Source organism: Pinus tabuliformis, chromosome Q (genome assembly GCF_031772625.1).
Source record: "Pinus tabuliformis cultivar Carrire ecotype Pingquan chromosome Q, CPIR1, whole genome shotgun sequence".
In the NCBI taxonomy this organism is placed as follows: Eukaryota; Viridiplantae; Streptophyta; class Pinopsida; order Pinales; family Pinaceae; genus Pinus; species Pinus tabuliformis.
The window spans coordinates 493,562,424-493,587,729 of record NC_142296.1 but is presented as its reverse complement, the minus strand read 5'-3'; positions in this window follow the sequence as shown (position 1 = coordinate 493,587,729).

Genomic DNA, 25,306 nt, shown 5'->3' with positions numbered 1-25,306 from the left:
AGAATACCTGTAGAAACAAAGTAACAAAACACCATCAAAGCATCTTGATCTACTATATCATAAGCATTGTAGAATCAGAAATACAATGAACATACAATGGCATTCACAAATAACAGCATTCACAAATACACAATTGTATGGAGGAAAACTCAAAGAACTTTATTAAAATAGAAGGGAGAATTACAACCCAGCTGTCTGATCCAGCATCATCCTCCCAGCATCAAAGCCGTCTTCACCACATGAAAAGCAAGATCACCCAACAATACGATGCTCTTTCTCGGACACAAACTATTAGCACTTCCTTACAAGGTACAAAATTCCAGCCTCCAGATCTCTCAGATGAGGGATCCATTTATAGATGTATGCAAGGGTGTGAGTCATCTTTGAGTTTTTGATTAGTGTCATTCCACTTGTTGTTTTTGGTTCCACTTGGATATTTCTTGGATCTCTTACTCATCCCTGGGCGAATTTAGAGAGGCAAGTGTCATAGGAGAAGCTTCTAGAAGATTCCATGAGCATCCACTTAGTAAACTGTCTCGGACATTTGTACATTCTCTCTCATCACACCCCATAGAAGGCCTCTTCAGTATGCATCACACCTGGCTAGTGTAGAAGTTAGTATGCATCACACCCTTACAGTGGAGCAGTCAGTATGGTCCTGTTTTGGCCAGTTCTGGATGGTTTTTTAGGTGGAACTTTTGGGGAATGATGTAATCAGTTGACCATGATGTTTTAGGGTATGAAACAACACTTTTAGGGGTTAAATAGCCCTAGTTTATCGAAATATAAGATTGGGGTTGAAGTGCCCAAATATGTCTATAACAGGTTTGAGGAGGACATATACAGTGTCTATTTAGTCTGTGAGCTATATTGTTTGATTGCAGAGAGAGAAGGATAGCTTGAGAGCTGATTCTTTTTGTAAATTGAACAAGATTTCCACTTGTATGATAATACAGTGATTGGGGTTTTAGGCTGAGGCTTTCCCCGGGTTATTTCTTCTATGTTATGTGTGATTGATTTCTCATTCTCAGTTATATGTGTTCTCATTGATCTTGCTCAATTCGATTAAGCTTCCGCAAAGTTTGTTGTAGAAGTAGATCTTGTATTTTGCTTTAGTATATTGTATAATATGTTGATCTACACTGGGAAATTATACATGGTATCAAAGTAAAGTTGATCAAGGCAAAGAACAGTATACAAGAAGGGAGAAGTTCGAAGTTTGAGGTTCCTGAATATAGCAATTTAGTTCTTATCACATCTCAATTTCACCAATGGCATTCAGCAGTTTAAGACTCGAGTATGCCCTTGATGGAATCTCGAATTATATAGCCTGGAAGGATCACATGGAAGCAATATTAGAGGATAATGGTCTAAACGACTTCATTGATCAAGAATTCCCCAAGCCAACTGATGCTACTCAATTGGCAGAATGGAAGAAATGTGTGGCTAGAGCAAGGAGACTCCTTCTGGAGCGAGTTCGAGACCACATAGTCTCAAGGTTCCATGGGAAGGAGACATCGTTCTCGATGTGGAAAAAATTGAAAGATCTATATCAAAATAGCAGTGCTCAGAGGAATCTAGTGCTAAAAGACAAGCTTCAAAAAATCAAGTGTGAAAAGGGCCACACGATCTCTACATATCTGAACAAGCTCACCACCTGCAGGGATGATCTTGGAAGTGTAGGGATCATGACCGCTGATGATGACATGGTGAGTCTTGCACTCCTCGGTCTTCCAAAGAGATGGCATAGCTACCAAGAATCGGTTAGTGGAAGAGGAAAACTGCCAGATTGGGAATGACTTTGGTCGGATTTGATGCAGGAGGAGATAAGAAGTACCAGAGATGGATCCTCATCAAAGCAAGATGATGAGGAAAATCTAGCCTTAGCGAGTAAGGCAAGGAAAGGGAAAGGGCAGGTGTCCCATCCCAAATCCGGTTCTTCCCATGTTGGAAAGAAGTTTGACAAATCGAAAGTGCGATGCTTTCATTGTCATGAAGTGGGCCATTATGCTACGAATTGTCCACAGAAGAAATTCAAGGAGGGTTCCTTGAAGGGATCTGATGGTGAGGCACTGGCCTCATAGTTTGAGTTGGATTTCTTACTTATCGCATGCATGGTTTCATCCATGGTGGGCTGTGTGTGGTACTTGGAGAGTGGAGCTTCATTCCACATGTCAGGTGACAAGAATCTTTTAAGTACCTTGGAGGCGAAGGATCTCCAGATGCGGATCGAGATGGGCGATGATGGAAAGTACCATGTTTCACGTGAAGGTATGGTTGTGTTTCAATGGTAGCATGGAGATCCCCTCACCATGACTGATGTAAAGTATGTACCAGGCCTGAAGAAGATTCTTGTGTCTGTTGCTATGCTAGAAGATAAAGGCTATGATGTAGTCTTTAGTAAAGGAAAGGTATTCCCGAGGCATATCGGTACTGGACAGACAAAGCAAATTGGGATTTGAGTAAAGAATCTCTACAAGTTGGAGGTAGATGACTGTGATGCATTGAGTTCCAAAGATGAGATGGTGCAGAGCCAAGATGTTGGCGAGCTATGGCATAGAAAACTGGGCCACTTGCACCATGGAGCCTTGAAGATCATGCAGCATATTTCTACTGGATTACCCAAGGGAAAACTTGAGCAGACGAATACATACAAAGGTTGTACCTTGGGTAAGTATTCGAAATCTTCCTTTCCGGATCGAGATAGTAGAGTTGGAGCAATCCTGGAGTGAGTTCACTTAGATGTTTGCGGAACTTTCTCTACAGCCTCAACTGCTAAACAAAGGTACTATGTTATTTTTATTGACGATTTTTCTCGTAGATGTTGGATCTACTTTATGAAAAAGAAGGATCACACCTTCTTGAGTTTTTGTGAGTTTAAAGCCTTGGCAGAGAAAGAATCTGGAACAAAAATAAAAGCCTTGTGTAGCGACAATGGTGGAGAGTATGTCTCCCAACAGTTTCAGGACTTCTGCGCTGCAAAAGGAATTAAATGGGAATTGACGGCACCCCATAACCCACAACAGAATGGGGTGGCCGAAAGGAAGAACAGATTGATTGTGGGATTAACTCGATGGATGTTGCATGACCAAAGCCTACCACTGCATTTGTGGGCTGAGGCATGCAATACAACAATATACTTGCAGAACAGAAGCCCACACCGTATACTGGGAATGAAGACACCTATGGAGGCCTTTTCTAGGAAGCGACCTGATGTAAGTCACTTCCAAATATTTGGATCGTCAGTTTATTGTCATGTGACCAAAGATACCAGGAAGAAGCTAGACCCAACAGCTGAGTTGGGAATACTTGTGGGTACACGGATACACCCCACAACTATCAGTTGTACCTGCCTTCCACTTAGAGGACAATGGTATGCAGGGATCTAAAGTTCGACGAGCAGAAAGCCATGCGATTATCAGTTGAGAGGGAGCTCATGTTTCATGCAGAGGAGGAATTTTCAGTTCCTAAGGAGGAGGAGCCTCAGATTGATGTGGAGCAGCTGCATGCAGAGGATCCCAGAGTGGAGACATCCACTCATGCTGATACTTCCAGAGATGGACGGAAATGCTCAAGGGAAGCTGACAGGTTGATGCTGGATGCATGGGAGAATGAGGGACAACCATCTTCTTTGCACAGACAGAGGAGGTCGCCCGAGTGGTAAACTGGGTACATGGCCTTGGTTGAGGAGTATGTAGATACTGAACCTTCTTCATTTGAGGAGGGAGTGTAGCAACCAGTCTGGGTTGATGCAATGGTAAAGGAGTATGACTCTATCATTTGGAACAGTGTGTGGGATGTTTTCCCAAGACCTCAGGGCAAGTCAGTGGTGAGTTCCAGATGGATTTACAAGGTAAAGCAGACAGCTGATGGCAGTGTTGAGAAACATAAGGCAAGGACTGTTGCCCATGGTTTCTCACAGGTCGAGGGGATCGACTACGATGAGACCTTTACTCCCGTAGAAAGGTACTCATCTATTAGATCGATGTTGATAATATCAACTCAGATGGGTTGGAAGATCCATCAGATGGACGTGAAGACAACATTCCTCAATGGGAAGATTGAGGAGGAGGTGTACATTGAGAAACTAGAGGGTTTCAAGACCTTCGATTATGAGTCGCATGCGTGCCGACTCAAGAGGGATTTGTATGCACTGAAGCAAGCACCCCATGCTTGGTACACCAAGATCGACAACTATTTCACCGGGTTGGGCTTCACCAAGAGTGAAGCAGATGAAAACCTTTACCACATCATGGTAGAAGGTAAACCATTGATCATTGTTCTTTATGTCGATGATCTGATTTTGACAGGTGATGATCGGCTGATACAGTCTTGTAAGGAGGACCTTGAAGAGAGATCAAAATGAAATACATGGGTCTTATGCACTACTTTCTAGGCATGGAGGTGTGGCAGAAAGATGGTGAAGTATTTGTGTCTCAAGGCAAGTATTCCAATGAGATACTCAGGCGCTTTCACATAGAGAAGTGCAAACCCATGCAGACTCCTCTAGTTGGGAATTGGAGGAAGGAGGATGCTACTTTAGGTGAGCTAGTAGCTGATGCTATTTATCAATAGCTGGTGGGTTCACTTATGTATTTGGTGAACACACGACCTGACTTATGCTTTGCGGTGAACCAGCTGAGTCAAGCTATGGTTCAGCCTACCAAGCTATTTTGGAAGGCAGCGAAGCATGTGCTGAGATACCTCAGAGGCACATCACATCTTAGTTCGGATTATGGTACAAACGGACAGAGGGAGTGAAGCTTTAGGGCTTCACAGATGCGAATTGGACAAGGAGTCGATCAGACTGGAAGAGCACTTCTAGAGGAATCTTCAACCTTGGTTCAGCTGCAGTTTTCTGGTAGAGCAAGAAATAAAGATCAGTTGCACTTAGCTCAGTAGAGGTTGAATACATGGCTACTAGTTAGGCTGCATGTGAGGCCATTTCGATGTGGAAGATTCTAGTGGGATTGTTTGGTTAGAGTATGGATCCAACTGTGATCTACTACAATAATCAGAGTTGTATCAAACTCTTCAAGAATCCAGTTTTTCATGACAGGTCCAAGCACATTGATATCTTGTATCACAATCTTCGAGACTGTGTGGTCAAGAGGATTATGTTGTTGTTGTATGTTTCGACCGAGGAACAGGATGCAGATATTTTGACGAAGGCATTGTGAAAATGCAAGTTCAAGTTCCACAGAGACAGGATTGGGGTTATTGATAATCCCTTTCTTGTTGAGAGGGAGTGTTGAAAATAGAAACAAGAAATGCTAAATATAGAAGTGCTAAATTTAGTACTGCTATAAATAGCATTTCGGGATGCCTTCCTATTTTAGTTAGTCCTTGAACTAAAATAGAGAAGTAAAATTCGAATTTGATCTCAACAGCTGTTTGTAAAATAATTAATTAATTCACCATAAGTTAATTAGTTGTAGAAAATCAAACATGAAGTCTCTGTGTGGAAATGCAACAGTTTCTCCATTAATTGAGGAATTTATCCATCAGTTAAAGAGATAAGGATGAGTTGTACTATTGAGTTGTAACTAGTTGGCTCAGTTAACTGAGTCAAGTCCAGTTAGATTAATTCAAACAGTTTTTTGAATTAATTGTGAGTTCAGTTAGTTAATGCATGCATGCATGTAACTGCTACACTTCAGATAACTAAATATTCTCTCATAAATACTCATGCCTGTCAGTTCAGACAAAGACCTAGTTGAGATCAGATGGAGGGACAATGCACTATCAGTTGCTAGAATATTCCATTGTGAATATCTCTTGCATGCAGAAGGAATTCTTTCCTTGAGGATTGCCCAGTTACTTCTTCAGGTTTTGTGAGTGTGATGAGGCCAATTCACACATGTGGCATCACTGGACCCCAGGAAAAACTGTGTAAGGAAATAGGAGGCTTGGAGGGATTGAGGAGGACATATACAGTGTCTATTCAGTCTGTGAGCTATATTGTTTGATTGCAGAGAGATCAGCATAGCTTGAGAGCTAATTCTTTTTGTGACTTGAACAAGATTTCCACTTGTATGATAATACAAAGATTGGGGTTTTAGTTTGAGGATTTTCCTGGGCTATTTCTTCTGTGTTATGTCTGATTTATTTCTCCTTTCAGTTATATGTGTTCTCATTGATCTTGCTCAATTCAATTAAGCTTCCACAAAGTTTGTTGTAGAAGTAGATCTTGTATTTTGCTTTAGTCTATTGCATAATCTATTGATCTACAGTGGGAATTTCTACAGGCTTCTACTTCAAAGCTATCTCTCATACATCATATCTTCATGTCTTCATTGATTGATTCCTTCATTGTTCTAACTACTTAGATCTTAGCTCTATTTATACAATCCCATGGTGTGCGGACCATGGGTAGATATTTTACAGCCGACATTACATTTCGAAAATAAGGGCGGACAACCCTATGACTCTTTAACACCTACGCGCTCCGCGACCACAAAATGCGGAGTCTTTACACTTGGATTACAACATATTGGCTTTTAGCCCCAAAACTGCCCTTGGGGGATCCCGCGCCCAACACTTACAAATATGGGAAAAAAAAATAACTAATGGAATTTGTGAGGACATGCTATGTATGTATGTAATATGTCAGCCGAGGAAATGGGAAGAATATCTTCCTCTTGCAAAGTTTGCATAAAATAACGAGTATCAAGAGTCACTAAGAATGAGCCCATTTGAAGCACTTTATGGGAGGAGTTGTAACACTCCTATTAGTTCGAATGATCCAGTGAATAGGGTCCTTATTGGGACTAATATGTTGAAAGACATGGAATAGGAAATGCAAGCTATTAAGCAGAAATTGAAAATGGCATAGGATGGGAAAAAGAACTATGCATACCAACATAGGGTTCACAAGGAGTTCCACGTTGGGGAACATGTTTTCCTACGAGTTAGATCCAAGAAAAGCTACTTGAAATTTGGGTCATGTACCAAGTTTACATCAGCTCAAAAGGATAGGTCTAGTGGCCTATTGGGTATTCTTACCACCATCAATAAGAGTTCATTATTTATTTTATGTTTCATTGCTTAAAATATACGTACAGTATGATAATCATGTAATTGATTGGTTTGTGTTATAGGTAGAACTAGAGGGAGAGTTGCAATGAAAATCTCTATGCATCTTGGATTGAAGGCAAATCACGCTCTAGAATCAAGTAATAGAGCTAGTCAAAGTGCAGTGGAGGCACTTTGGTCTTGAGGAAGCCATGTGGGAAATGAATGAGTAGATGTGAGCAACATATCCCTTCTTATTTATTAAGAAAAAGTAAATATATTTTAATGTTGTACACAACTATGTATATACAGATACATATCAAAAATTATTGTTCTAAGTCATGCTTTGTTTGTATATGGTTATTGAACACCAAGGATAGTGTTCCCTCCCAGGGAGAGGGGACTGTGACAACCCCTAGTTAATATTTCTCCCATTGTAAATGATTGTAACTAGTTAAAATTATGAGAGAAAGGTACATGAATTCCAGATTAATTGAGGAATGGGTTGTTTTAAATATCAATCTTGGTTGGATGAGTGGTTTTAACTAGGTTGGCTATGCCATAAATTAAGTGAAAGAGGAAAGGATAGGCATAGGTGTCCTTTATTTCCAACAACAAGCAAGAAGAGGAAAAAAAATTAAAGCTAAGCATGGACTACACTATCTAGGTGGTTGAATACATGCAATCATAGAAAACATAGATGGTTGGTTTATTGGAGAATACATCGGAGCAGTAGAGAAGGTATTCAAACAAAGGCGGAAGAAAGGGAACACACTCTATTTCCCCTCATGCATAAAAAGTGGAGAACAATTACAAAGAGCACTGGAAGGAAAATCCTCTAAGGACAAAGGTGAGAACACAAAGAGGGTAGCGAATAGAGTTTGCAGAAATTGATCTAGGGAGAAAGTAGCCATCTGAAGAACACTCATTAAGGCTTGTTGAGGATAAAGCATTATCAAGAGAAGTGTCTTACTTGTAAGGATAAAGTACGCATTTGAAGCTTGTGGATTGATGAACTTATTAGACAAGGATGAGATGCCAAGGTGCTTGTGAGGGCTAATGAACCACCAGGAGTTTCCTTGGGGCTTAATCTCTAGTGCTTGAATCACTGATGAACCACCTAGAGAGGTGATCTCTTTTCCCATGAGTAGCTTATCCACTGATGAAGCTTCCCTTAATGTGGACTCTCTTCTCCTAAAAGTGAGATGAGACTCTCTGTATTGTGATATCCTGGCATAGATGTTGGTTTTGTCTGATGAATCTAGAAAGACTGAGTGGAAGCTTGTGTAGCTGGTGGCTGACAATAGAGTGGCCTTATGATATTTTGTTTAAGATATCAATATTGGTTAAAGTTTCCTATCAAAGGAACTCCACTTCAAGCTTCAGAATTTGGCTTGGGGGTGACAACTACAAGTAAGTATGGTTGTAGTTTGTCCGTGGTTGGGTGGAGAGGTAGAGTCCCACTCTCAGTTGCTAGATCTTTTATAAGATAAGTATAATTTTATGTCTCTATGTGCGAAATTATCATATTTTGGTTATTGTGCTAAATCAATGACATATTAATATTTGAAGTGTTGTGTATTACATGAATGAGGAATTCCATTGTCTTATGTAAACATTTTAAAGAAATGGTTATTTTCCTGTGTATTTCAGGGCTTGAAATTAGCCTAAGTTTCATGAGTTAGGAAACATGGGTATTATCTATTTATGAATAATTGCTTGCATTGAAATATTTGAAATATATGGTTATTATATTGAAAAATCTACTTATACCAACCATGTAAATATGTAAAACTCATTCAGGTCTGAGGTATATTTAAGTTTAGGGGGGATACTGCTCTCATATATATACATATATATAATGCATATGTGGTTTTGTAGGCTATAGAAAAAGGGCCTTATAAAAGTCTAAGCACACCAGGTCGAGTTTTGGAGTCAAGCCCAAACTCTTATCAAAACCACCGTGACTGAGCCACTAGATAGGGAATGGTTCTCAAACCATTCATATTATGTGTCACGGGTTGGAGTTAAGGACCCAGTGAATATTAGAAGGCCAAAAACCCATGAGCCATGTGACCGAGTGCATCAACTACACGCTTAGGAAAGAGAAATTTAGGTTGTCGATGAGTGAGAGATCATGGCTATTAGATAACCCGAGAGGTTTCATAACCGAGAGATTTTGAAGGGATCCCCAAGAGTAACTTCTTAGATTTTATTTCCGATATAACTCAACAGGTGAGGCGAATCGACAAGTGGTTTTTGTATCACAATGAAGGAAAATTTGAAATAATTATAAGATGGAAATTTTATTTTTCCAATCCTCGGAGGACTAAGTAGGACCAACACCAGTGTGCTGGGTGACATGGCGTTATAGGTCTATTTGGGCACATCACTCTCGACGATCAGATCAGTGTAAACAGGGTCTATCAAACCCTAATTCAGTTGCTACATGCCCTAGACATGCCACTTCATTGAGTGATTTCATCCATGAGAGTTTCCTGAGTTCAAACCCTACTGAAATGCTTCCTTGGGTCACTAGCGCACCCCTGGTCAGGGGTAAGTGCTCTGCAGAGAAGGTAGTCCCATTCAAGGCTACATTGTAGAGAAACTAATCCCACTAAATCCTACGCTGGGCAAGAATCCTCTAAATGTTCATTGGATCTTGAGTATATTCCTCCTTTCTAGAGGCTTCTAGAAGGAACCCAACTCCTATCCTATCAAGATGAGCTCTACTTAGGATAACCTTGGATCATCTAATCCTCTATCCTCTCATCGCTTTGAACATGGAAACTAATCATCCAATTATGGAAAACCATTCAATGCCATATTAATGACAAAACCACTTGCATTCATCTATAAATTGACCTCCCATCATAGAGCCGAGGAGCTTTGATATCATAGAGAAATACTGTTGGTTTAGAGACCTTGAAATCATTTTCAAAGTAATGTTATGTTGCTGGATTGATGTTACTATTGGTGTGATGAGGGCTTGGAATAAGTTGGATGAGTGACATGAGATCGAACCACATTGGGTGTAACTTCTCCTTCTATCAATCAATAGAGTTGTTTGTTCCTTTTCCAATACTTTTGTCTATATCTATGATGAATGTATGTTCTAATGTTGTCGATTCCATTTGTTTACAATAAATAGTTCATATGATTTGATTGTTGTCATATTCTGTTTATGTTGGTGGGTACCAATTGAGCGAATTCAGTTTGAGTGGGAGCGACGGGAGCAACTCAAAGGAGATAAAAGGAAGCGAAGGATCACACGTAGGTTCTTTTATCTTATCTATTTATTGTAGGAAGAGGTTAAACATATTTACTTATTTGTAGGTATAAATTCCATATAACAAATTGGTGACCATAATGGGGAACGACCATCATTCCTAGTAGTTATCCCTTATCTTAGCAGCACCAATAGACTTTGCTTGAGATCATTTACCTATATTCAGTCATCTTGAAGCTTTTTTGGTCAAAATGTGTGCTTATTTGTGTACTGATACTGCTCTCTGCAATCAACGCACTATTGTTATTGACACAGTGCACTACAGAGCAGCCTTAGCCTAGAGACAGAGATTTGCAATGCACTGTCTCCCACCCAAGGCTGCGCTGGTCCCTGTCAAGCCAAAACCCATCTTTTTGCTTGATTTTTTCCAAACTGTTTCACATCTTGTTTTCTGAATGGTCAATTTTTCTCTGTCCTATTGAAATAATACTGAGAGGGGGGGGGGGTGAATCATTATTATCAGATCAATAATTTAATTTACCAAACAGATCCATATGCGCTACTTCAGCTAAGTGAACTAGCATGTATACGCGATTGTACTTAAAGCAACTAGTGTATATGCAGAGAACTTTTGATTTACCCACTTTATCATTCATTGAACTTTAACTAGTATATCAGAGATTTATTAGATAGTGCAATAAAAGCAGAATAAAGCATCACACATGAGCAACACACATGAACACCAAGATATAAGGTGGAAACCTAATGTGGGTGAAAACCACCTGATGTTGTTGTCTTTGTCTTCTTTTAATAATAAGAAAATCTGTTTAGAATTTTGTACTAGTGTAGACTTATACCAGTATGCAGGCTTCTACCTATAGAAGGTTAGAACCTTCTCTTGTTCTCCAGCTTTTTGGAAGGGAGCTACAACCCCTTAACTCTTGTACTAGTCAATATGTTTACCAGTACATAGGTGGCGATCTACAGAAGGCTACGACCTTCTTTCTTCCTGCAAGGACCACGTTTCATAAATTTTCAGACTGGATACATCAACAACATCATAATTGAAATTCAATCATCAAATAAATTTGCATCAACCAATCACTGAGACTAAATCATCACTTTTTGAATCAACCACAACCAAATCAATCAATCACTTTGACAACCCATCATTAAATCATAATCAATCTGATCATTCAGAATACTGTCACCAGAATACAGTAACCAGAACCTAAACCAGAACCCAAAACTCTGCAACAGCAAACAGAAATAACTGAAACATAATTTATAAGGTATATGCTACTTCCATGTGTTGAACCTGCGTGTATACGCGCTTTTCTCAAAACCAACTAGAATATACATATGCAAATATTAATTCATAATTCTACAGCTATTCCAAACTTCAGTTATACCTAGATCATAATATTCATAGAATAAAAAATGTTTCAGTATTCAGATCTAGACTATACATGATCAAACCACATAATGATAATTCATTTCAAGCCTTAAGATCCTGATCCATCATTAGATCTTATCCTTCATCAACCACTAAGGTTCATCCTTGGTTCAGATCAAGCACAACACCATAAGCCAATAACCTATATACTAGATCTCACACTTCATCATATATTCGATACTTGCACCCTGGCCTAATGATCTTCTCTTCCTTTTATAGTTTTAGGCCTTTATCAATACCACAGACCAAAACCACTTAGGACCAATACATTGGACCAAAGACGTAGGATCAATACCTCGGACCAGATACCTTGGACCAATACCATGGACCAAATACCTCAGACCAAAAACTTAGTTTTCCAAGGTATACACGCTTTTCCTTCTGTGAAAATGTGTGTGTACGTATACGCTACTTGTGGTCAGTGAACCTGCGTGTATACGTAGCTTGGTCAAGGTGAACCTGCGTATACCTCTCTTTCTTCATTATGTGTAATCTGATCTGTAATTCTTTGCTATTAACTTTCCGTATTATGATCTTTCATTTGAGTGAGTTGCCATCAAGGACAACGCCTATATCATAATGCCAAGAATCTCCCCCTTTGGACTTGATGGCAACAATAACACAAAGTCACTCTCCCCCTTTGACATCAAGGGCAAAGGGTCATGCTCCCCCTAAGTACATGATGAATTCTCTAATATGCTGAAATGTACTAATTGAGCTCCCATGATTGAGTCCATGCTCCCCCTGAGCACAAGCAAAGTCTGCAAAAATATTTTCTAAAAGAATAACATGACTCTATACATAGATCACCAATGACCTTCCTATCACCAATGACTCATACATACATCCATCTCCCAACCAAGTGGGGATATACCAAATTTGACTCATCCACCCAACCAAGTGGGGATATACCAATTGTTTATACATGACAAAAACAAGAAATATTGCATCATCGATCCCATGTAAAGTAGGGATATAAATTACATCATTTGTCCAATAGGACCCATTCAAATGTATGAGAAGACATATCACACCCTAGACTTTTACATGACTTGAGCAACCAATGGTATAAATATTTGAAGCCATAGCTGGACTCAGCAACCATAATGCCAACAATACTGAATGTACGTGAAGGCTAATGCCCCTCCTGAACCGATGCTACTTGTGAGTTTTTAATAGGTCAAAGATCAAGGCATCTTTGTTAGTCAGATAAAATTAATGAACAGAGCATATCATCAATATCAGTCAGAGCACCCATATCAGAGCCTGCCTCACTATTTTTTGTTGGAAATAATACTGAGAGGGGGGGTGAATCAGTATTATCAGATTAATCAAACTTTTTAAATGCTCAGAAACATATACGCTACTTCAGTTAAGTGAACCAGCGTGTACACGCTACTGTGACGAAGTAAAACAGCGTATAAGAAGAAAACTCACAATTTAGTTAGCTTATTCTTCAATTAAGTGCATCAGGACATTATTCACCACATTAACAGTAAACATGTGCAGTATAACAGAACAGATAAAAAGCCACACACATGAACACCAAGATATAAGGTGGAAACCCAATGTGGGTGAAAAAAACCTGCTGCAAGTTGTCTCTATCTTTCTTTAATATGAAACTTCAGTTTACAATCTTTTGTACTGGTGCAGCCTTATACCAGTACGCAGGCTACAACCTGCAGAAGGCTACAACCTTCTCTCGTTCTCCAAACTTCCTTGGAAGGGAGCTCCAACCCCCTTTGCTCTTGTACTAGCCAAGATACTAGTACGTAGGTGCTGACCTACAATCTTCCTTCTTTCAGGTATCACTTTTCATACATTTTCAGACTTGGATATTCCTGAAGCACAACATTACAATCTGAAGACCACAATTCATTCAATTTCCACAACAGATCATTGAAGCATAAAACAACCAAACTTTGAATCACTGAACCACTGAACCCTGTCAATCACCAGTTACCAGAACACAGAGCAGACTACAGAACTCTGCAATAACAGTCAGACCCCACTGTAAACCCAAAATCAAGCTTCAAAAGATATACGCTACTTCAATGAGCAAACCCGCGTATACACGCGCTTTTACCGAAGCCAACCTGCGTACAGATCTAAAAATAAACTTTCTCAATTTGCAGCTGTACCAGACATTAGTTAGACCCAGAACGTAACATTGCGACAATATGCAGATCTAGAAATACGCATAATCAACCATATCATGATAGTGCATTTCAAACCATTAGATCCCGATCTATCCTTAGATCTAGTCTTCCATCAACCGATGTGATCTCTCCTTGGCTTAGATCAAGCAACCCAGAACCTGCATATCAGATCTCTTTCTCTCTTAGATATTCAAGCCTTGTCGAAAGATGATTTTCTAATGATCTTCTTCTCCTTATATAGTTTAGGCCTAGCTCAATACCAAGAGCCAAAACCATAGTAACACAATACCATCAACTTCAACTAGGGATCGACACGCTCGTCGAGACACAATGGTCCGAAATCATAGGCACACTACTTCCAAGGACTAACCACCATGGACCAAAGATACTTTTCCACATACACGCGCTTTTTCTGAAACCAACTTGCGTGTACACGCGACTTGGGATTAACGAACATGCGTATATGAACTTCCTTGGCATGCTGTACTAAGATCTGTCTTCTGATTAAGTTGCCATCACCTGTACCAACCTCTGAGCACCTGTACCATCCTCTGAGTGAGTTGCCATCAAGGACAACACTTGAATCATAATGCCAACAATCTCCCCCTTTGGACTTGATGGCAACCACCACACCAAGTCACTCTCCCCCTTTGACATCAAGGGCAAAGGGCTGTGCTCCCCCTGAGGACATGCTGATACCTCTGCTTGGCTGTGCTGACTCGTGCTCCCCCTGACAGTAGGCCAGATCTGCAAAAGATGTTCTTCAACAAGAACCAAGACTTATACACCATAAGGGACCTTCCTATCACCAAAAGACTCAATACATACATCCATACTCCCTACCAAGAGGGGACATATCAGAAACAACCAATTATATTACAGCATTCATCCCAGGCATAGTGGGGAAACCAACATAGGCCGTTACATGACCTTGACACCATAAAAGAGATATGACAAGAGAGATACATGACATAGAGACAACAGATCTAGACCAAGACTTAGGAAAGGCACCAACAGCATCTGATAAACATCTTGTTAGATCAGCAACCAGAATTTCTTTCTGAGCTCCTTCTCCTGAAACCAACAACCAAAACATCTGAATGCCAAAATGCTTTATGAGACTTTTAAGCTGCTCCCCTGAACCTGTGCCTGTTGCACTCCCTGAAACTGTGCCTGAAGAATTCTGACATTCCCATTGCTGTTCAGAACTTCAGAGTTTTCCTTGCTGTTCAGAACTTCATATACGCGATTTATCCTGTATAAAACAGCGTATGTACGCGGATATTCTTTCTGCAACAAGCGTCCAGCATACACGCGACTTACCCAGCATGAATCCGCGTATATACGCGCATATCCCTTCCATAACCTGCGTATACCAACTTTTTGTAGAACAAACAAACTTCAACAACAGGATGAAGCATCAACTACTCCCAGCTTTTGTCTGAGATATTCAAAAGTTTCCCTGGGCAGTGGCTTTGTGAGAATATCAGCAACTTGCTCCTTAGAAGGAACATACTCCAACTTGACCTTCTGCTCAAGCACTTGTTCCCGAAGAAAATGGTACTTGATTGGTATGTGCTTGGTCTTTGAGTGCATGACTGGATTCTTTGAAATGCTGATTGCACTTGTATTATCACATAAGATAGAGACAGGTGGAGTGCAAGTGATTTGAAAGTCCTGCAAGGTCTGCATCATCCAAAGAAGTTGTGTGCAACAAGATGCTGCAGCCACATATTCTGCTTCAGCTGTAGATAAGGCAATCGAACTTTGTTTCTTGCTGAACCAAGATACTAATCTGGAACCCATGAAGAAAGCACCTCCACTTGTGCTTTTCCTATCATCCACACTTCCAGCCCAATCTGCATCTGTGTAAGCATGAAGAGTGAGATCTGTATTTCTAGGATACCATAAGCCATAGTTTTGGGTCCCTTGAAGATATTTGAAGATTCTTTTGACTGCCTGAAGATGAGTTTCCTTTGGGTTGGCTTGAAATCTTCCAACCATTCCTACTGCATGTGTAATATCTGGTCGAGTACCTGTCAAATAAAGCAAACTCCCAATCATGGATCTATAAGTGGGTTGGTGGACTGCTGCTGATTCATCATTTGCACTGAGGCTGCATCCTGTAACCATGGGTGTACATACTGGCTTTGACTCTTCCATGCCATACTTCTTCAAGATCTGCTTGAGGTATTTGGTTTGAGACAAGAAGATACCTCCTTCATTTTGTTGGATTTGCAATCCAAGAAAATATGTCAATTCTCCAAGAAGTGACATTTCGAATTCTTTCTGCATAACCAAGGCAAAGTTTTGACTCATAGTCTCTTCATTGCTGCCAAAAATAATATCATCTACATAAACAACAAGAATTAGCAATTTGTTATTTTCAACTTTTATATAGAGATTGCTATCTGCTGATCCTTTTGAAAAGCCTTGTTGGTGAAGATATTTGTCCAACCGATAGTACCAAGCCCTTGGAGCTTGTTTGAGCCCATAGAGTGCCTTTTTCAATCTGCATACAAGGTTTGGATCATTCCCAAGAATGAACCCATCTGGCTGCTCAATATATACTTCTTCTTCTAAGTCTCCATTCAGGAAGGCTGATTTCACGTCCATTTGAAATACCTTGAAGTTTTGAAAGCTTGAGAGAGCAAGGAACATTCGGATGGCCTCTAGTCTTGCCACAGGAGCAAAGGTCTCTTCAAAATCTATTCCTTCTTGCTGTGCATACCCTTTACAAACAAGTCTGGCCTTGTTTCTAATTACTTCTCCATTTTCATTTAACTTATTCTTGAAGACCCATTTTGTTCCTATTACATTCTTATCTTTTGGTCTAGGAACTAATTCCCAAGTGTTGTTCCTTTCGATTTGCTCAAGTTCTTCATCCATTGCTTTGACCCAACATTCATCTTTGCATGCTTCTTTCACATTTTGTGGTTCAATGGAGGAGAGTAGAGCCAAGTAGCTTGAAGCTTCTGCAAGTGTCCTTCTTGTTTGTACTCCTGCTTCTTTCTGCCCCACAATCTGAGTTTCTGGATGATTCTTTTGGACATATCTGGATGGAGTCTTCTCTTCTATTCTTGTCTGCTCCTCTGGTTCTTCTTGAGATTCTTCTTCTTCTTGAGATTCTTCTTCTTCATCATTTCGCCTTTGAGAGTAACCTTCATCTTCTTCAATGTCTTCATGATGAACTTGCCTAGGAATATATCCCTTCTCATCAACCACTATATCAATACTGTCAACAATTCTGCCAAGTCTTTTATTGTAGCACTTGTATGCTTTGCTATGTGGAGAATAACCAAGAAGAATGCCCTCATCTGCTCTAGGTTCAAGTTTGCCAAGTTGCTCATCAGTATTCTTAATATAACATTTGCTCCCAAAGATTTTGAAATGCTTCACGGAAGGAGTTTTACCACTCCAAAGCTCATGAGGTGTTTGAGTGCTGTTTACTCGGACATTTGTTTTGTTAAGAATGATAACAGCAGCATGTGCAGCTTCACCCCAGAAGGTTGCAGGAGTACCTGATTCATCGAGCATAGCACGAGCCATTTGTTGGATAGTTCTGTTCATTCTTTCCACAACCCCATTTTGCTGAGGAGTTCTAGCTGTAGAGAATTCTCTTCTTATCCCATGTTCATCGCAGAAATCGAAAAATTCATTTGATGTGAACTCCCCACCTCTGTCAGATCTGAGGCACTTAATTTTGTGTCCTGATTCATTTTCAGCCAATGCTTTGAAGGATTTGAATTTTTCGAATGCTTCATCTTTGTGCTTCATAAGCCCTAACCAAACAAACCTTGAGAAATCATCAATGAATAATATCAGATATTCTTCTCCTCGAGGTGTCCTTTTCCTAAATGGACCACATACATCTGTATGGACTAGCTCAAGAGGCAAGCTAGCTGATCCTTCCTTCTCTGGAAAGTTAGTTCTGGTTTGCTTTCCAAACTGACAAGATTTGCATATGGTGTTGTCTGGAATTTTGATATCTGGAAGATCGCGAACTGCCTGATATTTGCATGCTTTCCTTATTTGTGAGAAGCTTAGATGTCCCAACCTTCGATGCCATAACCAGTGCTCTTCATCCTTGCTAAGATAGCATTGTTGTTGTCCTTCTTCAAATATGTACAGATTATTTGGAGTTCTTTTGCCTTTGAGAACTGTTTTACCTGTATCAAGATCACGAACAAGACATCCATTCGATCTGAAAATAACCTCGGTTTTTTGATCACACATCTGGCTGACACTTAGAAGATTATGCTTCAATCCATCAACATACAAAACATTTCCAGCCTTGACCTTTTCTTTCAAAGGAGCAATACCTTTTCCTTTTATAGTTGCAGGAGTATCATTTCCAAAAGAAACTTTCTTTCCTTTTCTAAAGTAGAATAAGATTCAAGTTTTTCTTTATCACCTGTCATATGTTTCGAACATCCACTGTCAATGTACCATAGATTTTCCTGTCCTTCTGCATAAAACGCTATCCCACATCTTTCTGTCTGAGGTTCTTTTATTCTCCATTTTTTGGTGCTCGTGGCTTGTTCCTTTTTCTCCTGAAACCTGCTCCTGCATTCAGATTCTTTATGACCAAAATTATTGCAAATAGAACATTCAACTTCATTTTCAAGAACCGAAAAGTTGTTATAGGTCCTCTTTGTAATCCCTGTCATACTTCTTTGTTTTTGAGCTTCCCTAGTCATGATTGTTTTATATGCAACACATTGAGCTGCTTTGTGACCAAAGTTATGGCAAGAAAAGCATTGTCCATTGAAGAAGCTTCTGCGGTTATTGAATCTACCAGCCAACTGATTGTAATTTCTATTTTCATCTATTCTTGTGCCAAACTGAGAAGATTTTACCTGTGGTTGGTTGTAGCTTTTGTTCACCCTTAAGAAGGATTGTCCCTGATAGTTTCTGTTTGTAATTCGTCCCTGCTTTACCTGATTATCTTCATTGTTCTTCTGCTCATTTCTTCTTGCTGCATCAAGATAACTTTTTGAGGTGGATGCTTGAGAGGTTTCTCCATTATAGCCCAAACCTGTCTTGTTTAGAGGAGACCGCTGCACATTGATAATCTCATCCAAAGTTTCAGATCCTTTGACAAACTTAAGATTAATAGCTTTTGTTTTCTCAATTTCTTTTCTGAGACCAACAATTTCACCTTCTAGTTTTTCAAGATGTTTTTCCTTTTCATCAATTTGAAATTGCAAAGTATCAATGATCACACTCTTTTCTTCTATGCATCTCTTGAGTCTAGTAATTTCATTATAGAGATTATCCACATCTACAGCATCCTCATAATCATCATCTTCAAATGCCATTAATAGCTTATATTTATTACCTTGTTCATCTTCATCACTGTTTGATAAGCCATCACTATCTTCATGGGTGTAGTAGCTTTTCTTATTTGCACTTTGTTTCTTATTCCATCTAGCAGGTTCTTTTCCTTTATCCTTATTAGGACATTTTGCAGCATAATGACCTACTCTTCCACAAGCAAAGCATTTGAAAGGTAGCTTACCTCTGAACCTTCCAGCACCCCTTTGAAGATTTCTGACAAAATTTGATTCTTCTTCCTCTTCTTCTGGAACATGGCTTGCTTCATAGTAATCTTCTTTTCTTGATGCCTTAAAAGCAGCTTCCCTTCTGTCTGATGGACCTCCCTTTCTCATTTCATAAGCAGTTAGAATTCCATGTAGCTGAGACATAGTGAGAACTTTGAGATTTTCCTTTTCTTCTATTGCAGATACTTTAGATTCAAACTTGGGGGATAATGATCTTAGAATCTTTTGAACTACTATAGTCTCTTTTATTTCTTCACCCAAATTTTTCATACAATTAACAATCTCATCTACCCGAAGAAAATAATTAGCCACACTTTCATCATTATACATCTTGAGGTCTCATATTGAATCCTGAGAGTTTGAAGTTTAGCTTGCTTTACCTGTTCATCTCCTTCATAGCTAGTGATCATTTTGTCCCATATCTCTTTTGCTGATTTGAAGTGCATGACCTTCATGAATTCTGTTTGAGATATACTTCCTAATAGAGTACTGACTGCTTTTGCATTTGTTTCATATGCTTTTTCTCAGCTGGATCTGTAGGAGTAGCTGAAGGAAAAGCATAGCCTGTTTCTACAATGTCCAAACTTCTGTACCAAGAGATTGAAGATATGCAGTAACTCTTACCTTCCAATAATTGAAATTTGTTCCATCAAAAAACGGTGGCCTGATTGATGCTTCTTTCTCGTAGTTGCTCATGATGAATGATCTTCCTTCAAGCGATCAAGCTTCTCTGAAGGACCTGCTCTGATACCAATTGTTGGAAATAATACTGAGAGGGGGGGTGAATCAGTATTATCAGATTAATCAAACTTTTTAAATGCTCAGAAACATATATGCTACTTCAGTTAGTGAACCAGCGTGTACACGCTACTGTGACGAAGTAAAACAGCGTATAAGAAGAAAACTCACAATTTAGTTAGCTTATTCTTCAATTAAGTGCATCAGGACATTATTCACCACATTAACAGTAAACATGTGCAGTATAACAGAACAGATAAAAAGCCACACACATGAACACCAAGATATAAGGTGGAAACCCAATGTGGGTGAAAACCACCTGCTGCAAGTTGTCTCTATCTTTCTTTAATATGAAACTTCAGTTTACAATCTTTTGTACTGGTGCAGCCTTATACCAGTACGCAGGCTACAACCTGCAGAAGGCTACAACCTTCTCTCGTTCTTCCTTCCTTGGAAGGGAGCTCCAACCCCCTTTGCTCTTGTACTAGCCAAGATACTAGTACGTAGGTGCTGACCTACAATCTTCTTCTTTCAGGTATCACTTTTCATACATTTTCAGACTTGGATATTCCTGAAGCACAACATTACAATCTGAAGACCACAATTCATTCAATTTCCACAACAGATCATTGAAGCATAAAACAACCAAACTTTGAATCACTGAACCACTGAACCCTGTCAATCACCAGTTACCAGAACACAGAGCAGACTACAGAACTCTGCAATAACAGTCAGACCCACTGTAAACCCAAAATCAAGCTTCAAAAGATATACGCTACTTCAATGAGCAAAACCCGCGTATACACGCGCTTTTACCGAAGCCAACCTGCGTACAGATCTAAAAATAAACTTTCTCAATTTGCAGCTGTACCAGACATTAGTTAGACCCAGAACGTAACATTGCGACAATATGCAGATCTAGAAATACGCATAATCAACCATATCATGATAGTGCATTTCAAACCATTAGATCCCGATCTATCCTTAGATCTAGTCTTCCATCAACCGATGTGATCTCTCCTTGGCTTAGATCAAGCAACCCAGAACCTGCATATCAGATCTCTTTCTCTCTTAGATATTCAAGCCTTGTCGAAAGATGATTTTGCCTAATGATCTTCTTTCCTTATATAGTCTTAGGCCTGCTCAATACCAAGAGCCAAAACCATAGTAACACAATACCATCAACTTCAAAACTAGGGATCGACACGCCGTCGAGACACAATGGTCCGAAATCATAGGCACAACTTCCAAGGACTAACCACCATGGACCAAAGGTACTTTTCCACAGACACGCGCTTTTTCTGAATCCATCTTGCGTGTACACGCGACTTGGGCTTAACGAACTCGCGTATATGAACTTCCTTGGCATGCTGTACTAAGATCTGTCTTCTGATTAAGTTGCCATCACCTGTACCAACCTCTGAGCACCTGTACCATCCTCTGAGTGAGTTGCCATCAAGGACAACACTTGAATCATAATGCCAACATTTTTCTTTCCTGAAAAACATATACAGTCCTTGACCACAGAAACCAGCGTGTGTATGTGACTTCACTTTAAGAAACACACGTATAATCACCTTTCTCTGAAAAATTTTGATTTAACAGCAGGTGATGCAGCACTACGCCCAGCTTTTGTCTGAGTATTCAAATGTTTCTCTGGCAGTGGTTTAGTGAAATATATCAAAACCTGTCTTTTGGAGGGAACATATTCCAATTTGACTTTTGTTCAAGCACTTGTTCACGTAGAAAATGGTATTTGATGGGTGTGTGCTTGTCTGGAGTGCATGCCTGGATTCTTTGAAATACTGATGGCATTGTATTATCACATAGAATGGAGATGGGTGGAGTGTATGTGATCTGAATGTCTTGCAATGTTTGCATCATCCAAATTAGTTGTGTGCAGCAATATGCAACAACCACATATTCTGATTCAGCTGTAGATAACGCAATTGAACTTTGTTTCTTGCTGAACCAAGACACTAACCTGGAACCCATATAGAATGCACCACCACTAGTGCTTTTTCTATCATCAACACTTCTTGCCCAATCTGCATCTGTATATGCATGAATAGTAAGATCTGTATCTCTAGGATACCATAAACCAAACTTTTGTGTTCCTTGAAGATATTTGAAAATCCTTTTGACCTCCTAAAGGTGTGATTCCTTTGGATTTGCTTGGAATCTTCCAACTATTCCTACTGCATGCATGATGTCAGGTCGGGTACCTGTTAGATAAAGAAAACTTCCAATCATGGATCTGTAAGTTGGTTGATGTACTACTGCTGATTCATCATTTGAGCTGAGACTGCATCCTGTTACCATTGGGGTACATAAAGGTTTAGAATTTTCCATGCCGTACTTTTTCAAGATCTGTTTGAGATTATTGGTTTGTGAAAGAAAAATACCATCTTTATTTTGTTGAACTTGTAGACCAAGAAAATAGGTAAGTTCACCAAGCAAGGACATTTCAAATTATTGCTACATTACTGAAGCAAAATTTTGACTCATGGATTCTTCATTGCTACCAAAAATGATATCATCAACATAAGAAACAATTATTAGAAATTTATCAGTGTCAATCTTTGTATATAGATTGTTATCTGCTGACCCTTTTGAAAAACCTTCTTGGTGTAGATATTTGTCAAGGTGGTAATACCAGGCCCTTGGAGCTTGTTTTAGACCATAGAGAGCCTGTCTGAGTCTGCATACAAGTTTTGCATCATTTCCACGAATGAATCCTTCTGGTTGTTCAATATAGACTTCTTCTTCTAAATCTCCATTAAGGAAAGTAGATTTTACATCCATTTGGTATACTTTGAATTTCTGAAAGCTAGAAAGAGCAAGAAACATCCTTATGGCTTCAAGTCTAGCAACAGGTGAAAAAGTTTCTTCAAAATCTATACCTTCTTGTTCAGCATACCCTTTACAAGCAAGTCTGGCCTTGTTTCTAATAACTTCTCCATTTTCATTCAGCTTGTTTTTGAATATTCATTTAGTTCCTATGATATTTTTATCATGAGGTCTAGGAACTAATTCCCAAGTGTTGAAAAATGTGCAACAAGAAATGTTAAATTTAGAATTTTCTAAAAATAGACCTGCTAAAATAGCATGTCTAAAAATAGCAGTTTGGCCAGTGAGGTCATTGGCCACATTGGGTGAGAGGTGAAACTGCTAAAAATAGAAAGTTCTAAAAATAGCATTTCTGGGTCCCTTCCTATTTATAGTAGTCCCTAGTCTATCTATAGGAAGTAAAATTAATTTTGGTCTTAACAGCAGTTGGAAATATTAATTAATTAATTCAGTTGAGTTAATTAGTTAAGGAAATTCGAATTTGAAGTCTTTGTGAGCATGCACATGAGTTGTCCCACTGATTGAGGAAATAAGTATGAGTTCTATAATGAGAGAATCAGTTGACTTAGTTCTAACTAGTCAAGTCCAGTTAGATTATTTTAACAAGTTGTTAAAATAATAAAATATAGTTTGTTAATGCTTGCATGCATGTGACAACTATTATTTTAGATAATTGAGAATTCACTCATGGATAATTGTTGCATGTCAGTTGTGTCAGAGACCTAGTTGAGATCAGATGTGAGACAGTGTACTATTAGATCCTTAACTATTTCTAGTAAGTAGTTTTTGCCTGGATGAGGAACTAGTGTCCTCAAGGATTGCGTAGTTGGACCATTGGTTAACTTGGTATGTTTGGAATTAATTGCATATTATTTTGCTATTATTTCCTGAGCAAACTGTGCAAGGAAATAGGGATTGGACCATAGGTAAAGCCTTTATATATAGGGCTTGGTTGGTTCATGAGATATATCTTCATATCTTCATAGTTCATTGAGAACTGAATAGCTTGAGAGCTGATTCTTTTTGTATTGTGAAGAGGATTTCCACTTGATTGATAATACATGGTTGTGGTTTTATGTTGGTGCTTTCCCCTAGATATATCTTGTGTTATGTGTGATTATTTCTCTTGATCAGTTATGCATGTTTCTACTTGATGTTGCTCATGAATTCGATTATGCTTCCGCTTAATGTTTTGAAGAAGTAGGACAAGTATTATGCTTTAGGACATTGCATATATCGGTTTGTTCTACAGGTGAAATTTCTACACCAAGTATTATCCTTTTCAATTTGCTCAAGTTCTTCATTCATGTCCTTGACCCAACATTCATCTTTGCATGCTTCATTTACATTTTGAGGTTTGGTGGAGGATCGTAATGCCAGATAGCTTGAGGTTTCTGTAATAGTTCTTCTTGTCTATACACTTGCCTCTTTTTCCCCTAAAATTTGAGTTTCTGAATGATTTTTCTTAACATACCTGGACGAAGTCTTTTCTTCTACCATTATCTCTTCTTCTGGTGCTTCATTGGTTTCTTCTTCAGAATCATTATGACTTGATGTGGGAAAATAATCCCCATCTTCTTCATTGTCATAATCTTCGGTTTTTATCTGTTTTGGATTTTTGCATGCTTCATCAACTACAACATCAATACTTTCAACAATTTTCCCAAGTCTTTTATTATAACATTTATATCCTTTACTTCGGGAAGAGTAATGAAGAAGAATACCTTCATCTGTTCTGGGCTTAAATTTACCAAGTTTTTCATCAGTCCTTCTGATATAACATTTGCTTCCAAAAACTTTAAAGTATTTTACCCTAGGAGTCTTACCATACCAAAGTTCATGTGGAGTTTGAGTGCTATTTACCCGAACATTTTCTTGGTTGAGAATAGTTACAACGGCAAATGCAGCTTCACCCTAGAAGGTTGCAGGAGTTCCAGATTCATCTACCATAGCTCGAGCCATTTGTTGAACAGTTCTGTTCATTCTTTCTACCACTCCATTTTGTTAAGGAGTCCTTGCGGTGGAGAGCTGCCTTTTTATTCCATGTTGTTCACAAAAGTCAAATAATTCATCCGAGGTAAATTCCCCTCCTTGATCAAATCTGAGCCATTTGATTTTGTGATCTGATGCATTTTCAACCAAAGATTTGAAGGCTTTGAACTTTTCAAATGCTTCATATTTATGCTTTAGAAGACCTTATCCAACACATTCTGGAAAAAAAATCATCAATGAACAAAATAAAGTATTCTTCTCCACAAGGTGTCTTTTTCCGATGGTTCACATAAATTAGTATGAA